Source organism: Condylostylus longicornis, unplaced genomic scaffold (assembly GCF_029603195.1).
Source record: "Condylostylus longicornis isolate FDR11 unplaced genomic scaffold, ASM2960319v2 ptg000010l, whole genome shotgun sequence".
Lineage (NCBI taxonomy): Eukaryota > Metazoa > Arthropoda > Insecta > Diptera > Dolichopodidae > Condylostylus > Condylostylus longicornis.
The window spans coordinates 17,046,477-17,060,313 of NW_026577979.1; the positions used below are offsets into that span (position 1 = coordinate 17,046,477).

The window sequence follows — 13,837 nt, forward strand, 5'->3', positions numbered from 1 at the left end:
TTCAAATTTACTATTTTTGTTACTGATTTTAAAATTGGAGAATTCCAGCTCATTGCATTACCATACAGTCAAATTAAGATCATGTTAAAATTTATTTTATTTTCCACTCCCTTTAATTTTTATCACGCGATTTTTTTTATATATAATTTGATTACGAGTATTCTAACAAAATAAATATTTTCTTATATAAGCAAAAATATTAAATAAATTTCAACGAACACTGACAGATTATGTCAGTTCTTCAAGCTCCTCCATACCCATTTTACTTGAAAAAAAATTTTATTTTCCATTTAAGGAAACAGGAAAAAAAAATATTTTAAAAATTATAGTCAAAATAAATTTAGGTCTATTTTTAAAATATTAAATTAAAAAACAAAATGGAAAAAACATGGTAAACAAATGGTTTTGACAACTAAAATGCGTACAAGCGGAAAAAACATTAGAAAAAAGAAAAGTACTTTTGCAAATGGCACATATCACAGTATACCATAAAATTCAAATTCATTCAAACAACTCCATTATTCACATAAACTGATTTATTACATAATTTTCTTACAAAACATAACTGTAAATGTACAATGAAATGAAATCAAGTAAATAAAATTTATTATTTATAGTATTCTTTATTTACTTATTTTATATACAAATAATAATCTTATTGTATACATTATATACATATATAATATAATGTTGTTATATAAAATAAATCCTCTCACAGCTTAAAACTTTTTTCTGAGCTGTGTTTCATGTTTCTTGTTACAGATATTTTGGTTTTTCCTCTATTTTGTGTCAGCCATATTTTATTATTCAAGAAGGTGGTATAGTACATGATAAACATGTAAAAGATGTTGCCATTCCTAAAATAACTTGTTAAAGCATAAACATAAAGACACTTTTCATAAACACACCTAAAAGTATGCAATGAAAAACATACAATTTAAAATTTTTATTGTAAATATTAAAATAACTCAACACATTCAGCTGTTTTTCAAATATAAGTTTACAAAATATTTTCTAAAGCTCCGAGTTTTCAAGTATACTTTTGCTCCATTAAGAGATCTGGCATACAACGTTTGATTAACTTACTTTAAGAAAGTTTTCTAAAGCAGAAGTTAAACAGCGAGCAACAATTATATAAGATTCTATTTTTTTCCATCAGCTTAAATTTACATAATAACACCCTGATCATATGAGTATCCCCGCCGCCGAATGAATACAAGGTGTGTATGATATATTAGTTAAGGGTTAGTATGATATGTTAATGTAATCTTCAACCTATACAAAATTGATTCACCCATTGTTCACTTTCTTTTTGAAGATTATAAGTGCATTCGAAATTTGACATTCGAAATTTAGTCTAAAAACTCAATAATCTAATGGACAAGGAAAAAGGAAAATGACATATCCAATTGAAGATACAAAGGTTCCGATGGAAATTAATTAAAAAACGGGACGACTTCAGGCAGTAAAACTTCTCAAACTCTTATAAAATTTGTATCAATTTAAATGAAATGGAACACTCACCCTGGCTAAGGACGTAAAAATATCTAAAATACCCCAGCTTAATGAAACAGTGTCTTAAATTTAATTATGTTCTTTAATCTTTACAAAACTTCTCGCTCTGTATCACATAATAAATTAAGTCGACGATTTTTTAAGGCATTTCATTTATTTGAAAATTTAAAAATTTTTAAAATATCAAAATTGTTCAAAACAAAAAGCTAAATTAGAAAATTCTCATAGCTTTCTTTCACCATAATATTTATGTTATATTAAAGCGAAAGAGAAAATATGTTAGACATTTTATCTTATTTTTCATTTTAAGAAAAAATGCAAATACAAAAATTAAATATTCTGCTAAGAAAATGTCATCATTTTTCATTTTATATGCCTTTTATATGTAAAATCTTTTTCTTCCAATGAACACAGTTTTGTTTCACAATTATATTTATAACCCTTATTTTCAATGAGGTTAAAAATTTAACTCTTTGTTTCATGATATGTGGATAAAATAGTGTCTTTTACTTAAGTTTATATTTCACTTACCGTTTTCACTTACACTTATTATGTATGTAAGAATATATTGTGTTTCCTCTCTTTCTTCCTGTTTTGCAACCGTTATTTATATTTGTAATGCAATATTATAATAAATGTAACAGAATATTTATTTTTATTTGCATTATTTTATAAGACTATAATGTTACACTTAATGTAAAAAAGTAAAGAACCAGGGATATTAGAGTTTAGACAGAAAATGCAATTTTTAGCTTTACATTTGTTTGTTTGCTTATTTTGTAATCAAATATTTTAAAAGCATTCATCTGTATCACTGCGTGTGCTAAGGTAAACAAAGAGTTAATAATATTGCAATTACTCTGTTTATCTCTGTTTAATATTGCAATAACTCATATTTAGTAATTAGCAAGTTTGTGAGTGTCAAAAAACTACACTCACAAGATTGTATTGTGAAAGTATGTGGTTATACTACTTTGTAGTATAATTAAAAACTGTTAATTCGTCTTTTTAATAATTGCCTAACCTAATTAAATCGCAGCTCATAGCTCCATAAATTCCGAACCATAACTTCTAGTTTTTACTAGCATTATTTTGATCGCCACAAGAATTAAGTGGATTAAAAAATTTCAGGATAATTACTTCCTGAACTCTTTAAAGGTTTATAGATTAATGGTAGCGACTTTACTTAGGGAACTCTTTAATATGAGTTCAACACATACGAATAGCCCGATTCTTTATATATATGTAGCTGGTACGACTCACATTTTTCGTTTAAAATCGCAAATTTTTTTTCGGAAATTAATTGTAACATAATAGCAATTACAAGTTAAGAATACTGTGTACAATATTTTATTTTAAATTTCTTTTTCTTGTTTTCTGTGTTTTTAAATAAATTTAATTCTGTGAAGAAAATCTCTTTTGTCTTTAAATCAGCTTATTTCGTTGTTTGAACATGGAAAGAAACATTTTCTCTCATTTTACAAAGATATTTTGTGTAACATCGGAAAGTTGTGTTTTGTTGTAAATGTTTTTATTCAAATATATACCGCATGTGTCATATGTGTGTATATATATAATATATATATATATATATACCTTCATTTTCATAAAAATAAAGATGATGATAGAAATAAAAGGAGAAAAAAAAATTTAATAAAATGAATTCCAAGGTTATTAAATTTTTTGTTCCGCTTTAAATTTTCTATTGTTGTTCCACTTTTATTTTCTCGATAAGTTTATGGAGGCGATGATTAAATGGAAAATTACAAAGTTTAATCATAGTTATTAAATTGAGTGTTTAAACTGAGGCCTTGTATTTCAATCGCAATGGCAAAGCCTTAAAACTAAACTAATATGAAACTGTTATATTAATCAAAATTGAAGACATCCTAAATTTAGACTTCAAATTCTGCCATAAATTCTGAACCTATTTAATATACCTTAAATTTTTTTCTTTCTTTTAAAATGATCAGCTTTCGAATTTTTGGCATTATAATTTTCGCAAATTTGCTTCCAAAATAATTACATTCTTCCCTCCTTAAGTTAAGGAAAAGGAAACCAGTTTTATTTGTAAGGAATCTGCAAAATTTCTTAATGCTCGGGAGCTTTACGTAACACTTTTATTTAGAATTTTTAACCCCCACACCATAATAAGGTATTTACATGTTGTCAAGTTTAGAAGGATTAGATTTAAGAAGATTTTTTTTAAATGGATGTAAATAAAAGGTATTTGCCTCATGACACTTTTCCTGTTTCTTTTATTTTCCTTTAGAACAGTAAAATAGAAAAATTTTCGTAACAAATGAAATGTTGAATGAAAGCATTTTAAGAAAATTATACTTGAAAATGAGAGGGTAGAGGGGGACGACTTTTAATTTCATTTCGTCTTGAGAAAAATGTAAAAAAAAAATTATATAGTTATTTGCTTTTGAGAAAGTAACAATCTTTTATTTTACATTTTTTGACCAATTTACTGGATACATTTACACATACGTGCATACAAAAAAAATACAAAATATTAGAATAAATCTAAAAAAATCTACTAAATGGTATTTAGTTTAATTTTAAATCTTGGTTAAACCAGAATATTGCTTTGAGGCAAATCGCAAAGTGTTAAAATATTCTATTGAAATTAAATCTGTTAATCGAGATTTTAATGAAAACGCATTACTTAATAGCTAATATATTACTTAATAAAAGTGAAAATAATATTTAAAGATTAAATTGTTTGAAATTAATTTAAAACTTGTGGTATCCAATTTTGATCTCATTGAATATTCAAGAATTCTTGCAATTTTTTGAAAATTCGTTTAATTTGATTTTATTTTAATAATTTTTAGTTCTTTAGTTTATCACAAATTTTGTTCTTTAATAGATTTCTCATTAATATCAAACATGAATTACACGATCAATAAAGCTCCTGCAACCAAAGGAGCAAATGACAGACCGCGCCTTGGTAAGTGTTTAAGAAAAATAAATGAGTGTTTTTCGAAAGAAAGAGAAAATTTAATAATAGTCGTATTTTTGAATACATTTCTTAATTAATTAGATTAACATCACCATAAAAATGAATTAACCGAAATGTTGTTAAAATGCTTAAACCTTAAAACCTGCCAATTTTATTATTTTTATTTATTAATTTTTCTAAAAACTTTTCACGTATTCCGACACAATTTTATCCATACAATTGTTGTGCAAGAAATTTTTGAAAAATTTGTTTTTTTAATTAAAGATTTTCTGCAAACTGGAAAATGCTAAAGGCGTTTGTAAATTAATCTCTTACCATAATATTAATGCCTTAATCAATTTTTCAAATATTTGAAATTAGACATTTTAATTATTGCTTAAAAAACTTTATTGTTAATTGGTTTTATTATTTTTAACATTTAATTTTTCATAGAAGTTGTAATTTTACGTTCGTTAAAAATGAAAAATCCCCATTACAATTTCTTTAAAAGAATAAAATAGGTGAAAATTTTTACAAGCCTAAAAGGCAAAGGTAAAATTAAGAAAAAAGGAAAAATTTTCTACTGATAAAAATGCTAATTCTGCTAATTACATAGCAATGTGACCTGATTCTATTCTAATTAAGCATTTCGATCGTATCTAAAAGAAACTCATAATTTATCATAAAAAAAAGTTAATTATCTATATTTAGGTCCATTAATTACGATGAAGATTAGAAATTTTTTTATTTTAATTGGAGTACCTGCAAATACAATAAATATTGGTCCTTTCTGCTTTTTTTATAGAAATGAAATAGAAATTTTATTGTAATAATAAAAATTTAATGACAAATTTGAGATAAACACATAGTGTCATTTAAAAATATTATTAATTACCATCATTTGTAATTAATTGTAATTAATTAATATGGGTTCGCTTTTAAAATAATTATTATGCCCAATTATAAATTGATATGAAAAAGAAAATGAATTTTTTTTAGGTCTACTCTTGATGGGATTTTTCTTCTTTATTACTGGACCAAATGTACGTATGTTCGAATTATTTAATATATTTGTCTCTCTGTTTGCAACGCTAAGAGATATTGGTTTTAGATTTAGACACAAGTATGTATGTTTTTGATGTTCAGCCTAAAATCAGAATGAACTAAATTTACATATTTTCACAAAGAATTTAATATCATAAATACAAACTGCAACTTCTAGAAATAGAAACTAGAGTAATGAATTTTTCCGTAAGCAAGTATTTTGTTGGGGTGGCTATGTTTGATAAAACTCGAAAAAAAATTGCTTTATTTCTTGTACTGGTTGCCCTACCACACAACTTCCTATTCCTCCTATTATATCAAAGAAACTGTTAAAGTTACAGTAATAAAATGTTTTCAGTATAAACAAATACACTGAAATGGCCATGATTTTCAACAAAAGCTATATTCAGACATCAAAGGCGTTTATGGTAGCTGCCAAACAATTGCAAAATCTACTTGTTCATATTTTATAGACAATACTGTGCTGAAAATCTGAACAAACAATAATAAGGCCATGATACGATTTCATGTGGTAATCTGCCACATATGAAGAAAACTGCGCCAAAAAGGTTGTACAAAACATTGTAGCCATTATCATACAAATCTTAAAATTGTTCGTATAGGTATCAAACAGTTAAATATTTTAATGTAATATGCTGTTATCTTTCTTCTTCGGACTAAAATATTGTGTGAAATAACAAACTAAAATTGATAGAAATATTTGGAAGAGGCAAATTTTGTTAGACAGAGTTTTGGTTCATTAACTGAGGAAGGCATATTCCTACATTCTAATCCATATGTAAAACGACAAACATGCTCCTAAGCAACTTAACAATTAGAGATTACCAAAAAATCATTTCAATTTCTGTTTGAATTTCAAAGTTTTAACATTGTTTCCAAGATTTTTCTCCTTTAAATTATGGTTTTCAAATGTTTTCCTATTTTTTAAGGACTCCTTACAGTATTTATTTTTTCCAAAATTTTTTATTAATTTAAAGTGATTAGGTAACTAGATGAACGTTCAAATCTCATTCTTAGATTTATAAAGTTTATTATTTTCATAATTATTGTTCTTTCTCCCCTCTTGTTTGAGGTTTTGTTTCTGGATAAAGTATTGTGGCTTTTTTATTATGATTTTTGGGTGTTTAACCATATTTATAATTTGCTTATAATTTTTTTTTTAATTTTATTATGTGGGAAAGTTTTTAAACCGAGGCAAGTTATTTATTTTTAAATTTCCTTTTTCACTATATTTTGGGTACAAAATTTGATGTCATTTAATATTTTATTATAATGGTTATGCGAATGTAGGGGAAAACATAGATTTGTATGGCTTAAATACAATAAAATAATTTTATAAGCCCAAATATTATGAATATTTATTTAATAATAATCGTTTTAAATAATTAATTTTAAATTAATTTCAATAAATAACATTTGACAAAAGCTTTTGTTTTTAATAATGCAACTCAATCATTACAAGTAAAATAACTACTTGCTTTCTTTAAAGTTTCGAATTTATTACAGAATTTTATTCTATTACTCGATTTCCGCAAACAATTTCACTTGTATTATTTTTACAAATTACAAGAATCATTAAAATTATTTTCATTCCCATTTTCGAAGCATCAATTTAAAATAAATTAAAATAAAATATTTTTAGCTCACCATTAAATTTATTTATAAAAAATTCTTTTAAAATATTAAAAAGAAAAATAATTTCACGGCTAATTATAAAGTTACACTAATTTTCGCATAACATTTAGCACTTTGATTCAAAAAATGAATTTTTAGTTTTTCTTTCTATTTTAACAAATATTTGGGTTTGAATCTATTTAAAAAACTATATTGTAGAAAATAGAACTTATTCTGCACGCCAATAAAAATAAAATATACTTTAGAAATTTAAGGGAAATGAAAAATTTTCTTTAAGATTTTCATTTATTTCGTCATTAATTTTAACCCCATTCAACAAATGTCTAGAAATATATCACGTTTTTGAGTTATTGCCAACATTGTTTTATTGAAATTTATGTTTCACTATCTTTATCTAATTATACATAATGTTGACACAAATCTAAAATAGCTACATGTAGCGCATTAGAGCATACCCAATATAATATAAATAGGCTTTATGAATGTATGTAATAATATTTAGAATTAAATATTTTAATATCATCATATTTTAAAATTTTAAAACAATAAATAAAAAGATAAAATGTATAATATTTTTTTTAAAAATATTTTCCAACAATGTTCTACGTTGTCGTTTCGTTTTTATAGAAAATCTTTTACTTCATCAAATTATCATATTAATTATGTTAGTGTGCGACCAAAGAGCAAAAACCTCATTAAAGGAATACCTATAACAAGTGGATTTTAATTTTTGTAAAAATAGATATTCTTAAAATATTAAGATTGAACAAAATAATGTTTGAACGGAAATATAAAAATAAACAGATCAATATTTATACAAATTTAAAATAATTGAAGATTTTCTTTCATAAATTCGTTGATATAGAAAAATTTGCACATGATTCAAGAAATAAACAGTATAGTGCAGCCTATGAAAATTAGTTGAGAAAATTTTTAATAAAATATTTGAACTTATTTAACCGTATGATTATTAATTTCCGTTTTGAATGATTTTTGACTTTAAAATCTTTAAAAAATAGCAAAAAGTTAAAATTTATGCATACAACTGTTATATTTGAGAATATTCTCACATTTTCAAGGACAACTATAATATTAATACTTGAAAATGAAAATAGAACTATAAATAGCAATATTAAATTCTATTTAATAATTTATTTTTCTCTACAGTTTCGAAAAGAAAACTAAAAGAAAATTTTGGTAAAATGTTTAGATTGTAAATGAAATGTGAAAATTGCATATTTATCGGCGTGCAAAACAAACATTTTTTTTTATCCTACTTTCGTTCCTAGAAGGAACATAGAGCTGGTGCATGATTATTGTAAATAACCATTAAACAGTTTCTTACATCATTGTGTTTACTAGGTAGGTGACGAATTTTCCGTAGTTGTTTCTTTATATTAGATATTTAAGGTTATTTATATTTATTGTTTTTATTTTGCTAGCATTTTTTTTTAATATTGGATATTATTGAAATATGGTAATTAATTAAAATTAATTTTTTTTACTTTTATATGTAACATAATTTTGAATATAATTTTTATAGTGACCTGACTGGGCTCAAATCCGAGACCCTTCAATTAAAGCACCAATGCAAAGACCATTGCACCATTGGTCAGGTATAAATACCAAATTATTATGCAAAAATAATATTGTTCAATAAATATTCGACTAACTATATAACGTGACTTTTTTATTAAAAAATAAATTATTTTCTAGATATTATGGTCCCCCTTTTCGAAAATACTTTGATGTCTCCCTAATTCCAGAACTAACAGAAATTTTTTTTTAAAAAGTTTGACCAACCACGATTAATATTAAGAACGTAAAAATATTATTTGAAAGTACACCTATAGCTAATTATACACGTATGTGTGATACGCCTCAATATATACAATTTTTATCAATTTAAATACAACTGTTTGGTAACTGCTTACAGAAAGAGAGAAAGAACATAAGAAATATTTGTCCAAATCAAGATTTTTATTCTAATTTTACAAGATTTTCTTTTTAAATTAGAGCCAAAACAATTTTAATCTGTGACTTCATTCAAGTCTAAAAACTGAAATTAATATTATTAATGTAATTACATTATGAAAAAGTTATGGTATATCATATAGGTTCAGAGAGTAGTTAAAATACTCTATTTTTAAAATACTGTGTGACCTTTTCGAAAATTACGTGGATTCTACATAGTAGAGCACAAACAAACACAGAATTCATTAAAATTTGTTCATTCAGAATGAGTGTGCACATTTTCTATGAAATATTTATATGGGTTTATGGAAAATGAAGAAAAAAAAGGACAAAGCACAAGGATCATCAATAAAATATTTAACGATTTCACGCCTTTTGGTGCACGTTTCTAGAAATAAGTGTAGCATATAAGGTACACCTATTCCCTTAACTCATGAAAATAAATTGAAATTTTTTTTCTATTTCTTTCTCTTCTTTTTTTTTTGTTATGTTTGCATCATATTGAAGCTTTTCAATCCCAAAAACAAAACTAAATTTTATCTTTACACACACATATAATAATTTTTTCAATGCTAAATTCAAGGTATCAAAGAGATGAGAGTTATCCTTTGAGAATTTCATGTTTTGATCTCATTTTTATACGAAAAAGTAGGGTTAGTTTTTTTTTGTTTGTATTTTTTATTAACAATATTTTATAATCGTAGAAAGAGTATTTCACTGGAACTAGGTTGTTAATAATTTTTTTGTCTACACTTTGCATATGTTTAGTTTACGAACATTAAACCGAACAGAAACTAATAATAACGTCTTGTCAGTTAGTCTATTGGGTGTACAAGTTACTGGTTACATATTTCTCTTTTCAACAATTCATTTGTAATTTTGGAATATGATTTTTGATTAAGGTTATTGAATATCGTTTGATTCGAAACACTTTCGAATAAGATGACACAAAGTTGTTTGTTAAACTGGCCTCTTGAACTGAATTTAAATGTTAACAGCATGCCTGCTATAATTAAAAACACAAGCCATGTCCTTCACGGTGTACTATTAAGGTTCTTTTACAAAAATTGAAATTAAAAATTTTGTTAGTAATGGAAAATTCATTGCAGCGTCATTCCTCAGAAAGCAAAGAAATAAATTCGGAATGTCGGAATGTACTGTCATAATTTTTGATTTTTGATTTCTTTAGTCTTGTGAACGTAATCCACTGATTATTTTTTACGATAGAACTATTTTTTCCAGTTTTCAAGTTAAGGATATTTAAGACTTTAAGTCTAGGTCGTATTAAACAAAAAAAAAACTTATTTTTTCCCAAATATCTTAAAGTAAAAATAAAGGATATGGCGAAAATTGTGAATTTTCTTCTTAAGATCTTTTTTGTGTTTTTTAATTTTCCTTAAAGATTACCTCGTATTTAGGTATAGTAAAAACCCTCACATTAGGATTATGAATTTTTAGGGAAACTCAAAATAAAAAATTTTACCACAACAAAATATATTTTTGGTTTTATGACCGAAAAGAAAAAGAAAACACCAAAGTTCATCATTTTGTAGAATTTCTGCCTGAAAGTGATAAATGTAATGAAAAAAAAAAACTTTTTGATACAAACATAAAAATCTATATGCCTATCAGCTTTTCATTCTAAAGAACATATTATCGAATAAAGGTCTAAGTTATTAGTTCAATATGATTTTGCTTGTATAATCAAAGTATGAAAGAAGATTATAGAAATTTTTTTTAAATAAGTTCAAATATACTTTGAAATTTTACTACTGATTCATGAGCCACCATTTAAAGATATTGGAGTAGGTAAACTTAATGTAATTGACCCGGTACTAACTTAGAATTAATCAGAATGCGGTTAAAATTTTCAAGGATTACATTTTTTACGGGATCGTATTTTTCTTTTATTTACGTGATACTATGCCATTTAACACTAAGCTAGTTTGACTGCATTATAGGGTAGAGATTCGGTAATCAGTAATATATAAGATTAAAATAAACTCGAATAAACTTAAAAAGTACTCATAGTTTCTGCAAAAATTTTATTATCTATAAAGCTAATATGACATTTTGTCACTTTAAAAGCATAAAAATTTTGTACAAATTTAAGCGACTAAATATTGATCGATTTTCGCTTTATTAGAAATATTTATAACATTTCTAAAAGAATTTTATTTGATTTAAATTTGTGGAAGAGATTAAAGAATAATTCACAGTTTAATTCAATAATTTTTTAAGCTTCAATTTTGAAGGACGGAATTACAACAAATGTTAAACATAAATGTGAAGTTTTAATCAAAAATTGCTATAAAAATTCAAACTATTTTTAAATGTTTGCTAATTTTTTTTTAAGTCTAATAATATTCCTTTTCATTAAAATTAAAAAAATCTTTAATTCAAAATTTTACATTTTTCTGTTTCTTTCAGATTCCGAATTAGAAGAACTTGAGCATCTACCACCACGATATCGTCCCGATTCACTAAGTGCTTTATGTCGTGCTACTAGATTCTCAGAAGCGGAAATCAAACGAATTTATCGTGGCTTTAAAGCTGAATGTCCAACTGGAATAATTAGAGAAGATACTTTTAAAATAATTTATGCTTCATTTTTTCCACAGGCAGGTTCGTGCGGTATATTTGCAAGTAAAAACTGTAAAGATTAATATTAAAATTGGCAAATTTATAATTTTTATTTGTTAGTATTTTGAAAAATACATTAAACTTTTTTTATTTTTTTACTCAATTATAAAATTTTTCTTTTGCTAAAATCAAAATTTTCAAAATTTTATTTTTTTGCAGATTCTTTACACACAAACAAATACACACAATTTTCATTTTAAAAGAAAACTACTTTTACACTACTTTATAATTTCAAAAACATTTCATTTTATTTAATGCAATTTCATAATTTCAAATCGTGTTCGAAATTTAATTGGAAAATGTGAAAATGTCAGTATGTAATGACATTTCAATTATAATATTTTAAATAGATTTCGAATTCATGCTAATTACTTTTATTAGAGATAAAGAGTAAAAACAAAAAGAAATTCAGTCAGCGTTCTCTTAATCAAAGGGAAAAATGACTACCTATTAAGCTATTGGCAGAAAAGGACATTTTATTCGAACTAATAAGTTCCAAATCCTTTGCATTACAAAAATGAATTATGACTGGATTTTATTATTTTCGAATTGATTTGAAATTGGGGAACTGCAATGAATGCTAACTGTTTTTAATTTTAACATACAATAACCAAAATATTGTTAAGAGCGAAAACTTAATAAAAAAATTTAACTAAAACCCATGAATTAACAATGAAATAAAATTAAAGCTAAATAAAATTTATTGAATAAAATGCTTTGATATTTTGTTGAATGTCCTTAGAAATATTGTTCAGCGTTTCAATGTTTTTAATGGCAAAAACATCTTTTTTCTGCTTAAATATTTTTAGTTTTGCGTTTTACTTTTTAATTTTTAATTTTTTTGAAAATGCTTGTAGGTTTCAACAAGAATTAAAAGAACCATTTAGGTTTAGAAATGAAAAAAAAAATTGTTAGCAATATTCAACAAATTTTTAAGTTTCTGGGCAAATAAATTGAATTTTTCGATTTCTTATTCAATTATGCAATTTAATTTAAAGCCCTAGACGCATATTTGTAAACATTTGTGCTCACAATTCGTATTGGGTGCATTTATTTTCAAAAAAATTGTAAAATAAGCTTTTAAAAATCACAATAAATCACAATAAAATTAAAAACATTCTTCGTAATTTTCATTTTCAAATGTAAATTCCAAATAAGGGCACATTTTTTTTTAAATTTTACATTAAAATATTCATAACTACTTTATGAATCACAAAAAAAATAAGCAGTCCGAAACCTAATTAAGCAATTCTTTGTTAATCCACCAAAAATTTCTATTGAACCCTCTCGCACACAATCTTGTTGTTTATTACTAAAACTCAGTTCTTTTAAATTTAATCAGCAGCTATTTCATATTAAAAGTTGTATTTACCCCAAAATAAACAAATTGCGCGAATGGGTTAAAGATCTAATCCAAAAATAAATAAAATATTTTTTGCTTATTTTTAAGAATTTTTTTAATTTTAATTACAATTTTTGTTGCTAAATAATGTTTTGTGCTTTACTCGTATTATTTTACATTGGAAAGTCATAATTTTGCTTCAAAAATATTTTTATGTTTTTTTAAGCAATTATATTAAAGCTTATATTTTAATGAAATAATAAATAGATTAAAAAAGATAAACTAGAAAAATTAAGTGCAAGATTATATAAAATAAAAAAATTCTTTAAAAAAATCATTAAAAATCGCCACCCCCAGAGTAGCCTATAATCCTTATAAAAGAAAAGCTTTTGCATACGACCAAAATTTTGCTAAATGAAAAATTAATTTTATAATTTTGAGCTTTTAGAGCCAAATAACGTAAATTGAAATATTGAACTGAAAATCATTGACTCACAGCAACTTTCATAGTTATTTAAATTTTAATTTTATTTTAAACACATTTTGTTTTTTAATTTTTAAATATAAAATTTTCATAATAGAAAAATTTTAATGAAAAATCAACACTATTTTATTTTAATTTTTAAAAATTCAATTAAATAAACTTAGAAATGAAAACTTTCTATTTGCAATTATTAACCCGAATCTTCTCAATTTTTATCTTTTTTTTTTATGTA

General features: G+C 24.3%; 1 pseudogene; it reads left to right on the top strand.

The window, feature by feature from the left end:
• LOC129619150 (uncharacterized protein DDB_G0283357-like) overlaps positions 1-13,837 on the top strand; it is a 106,497-nt pseudogene that overhangs the window by 60,126 nt on the left and 32,534 nt on the right.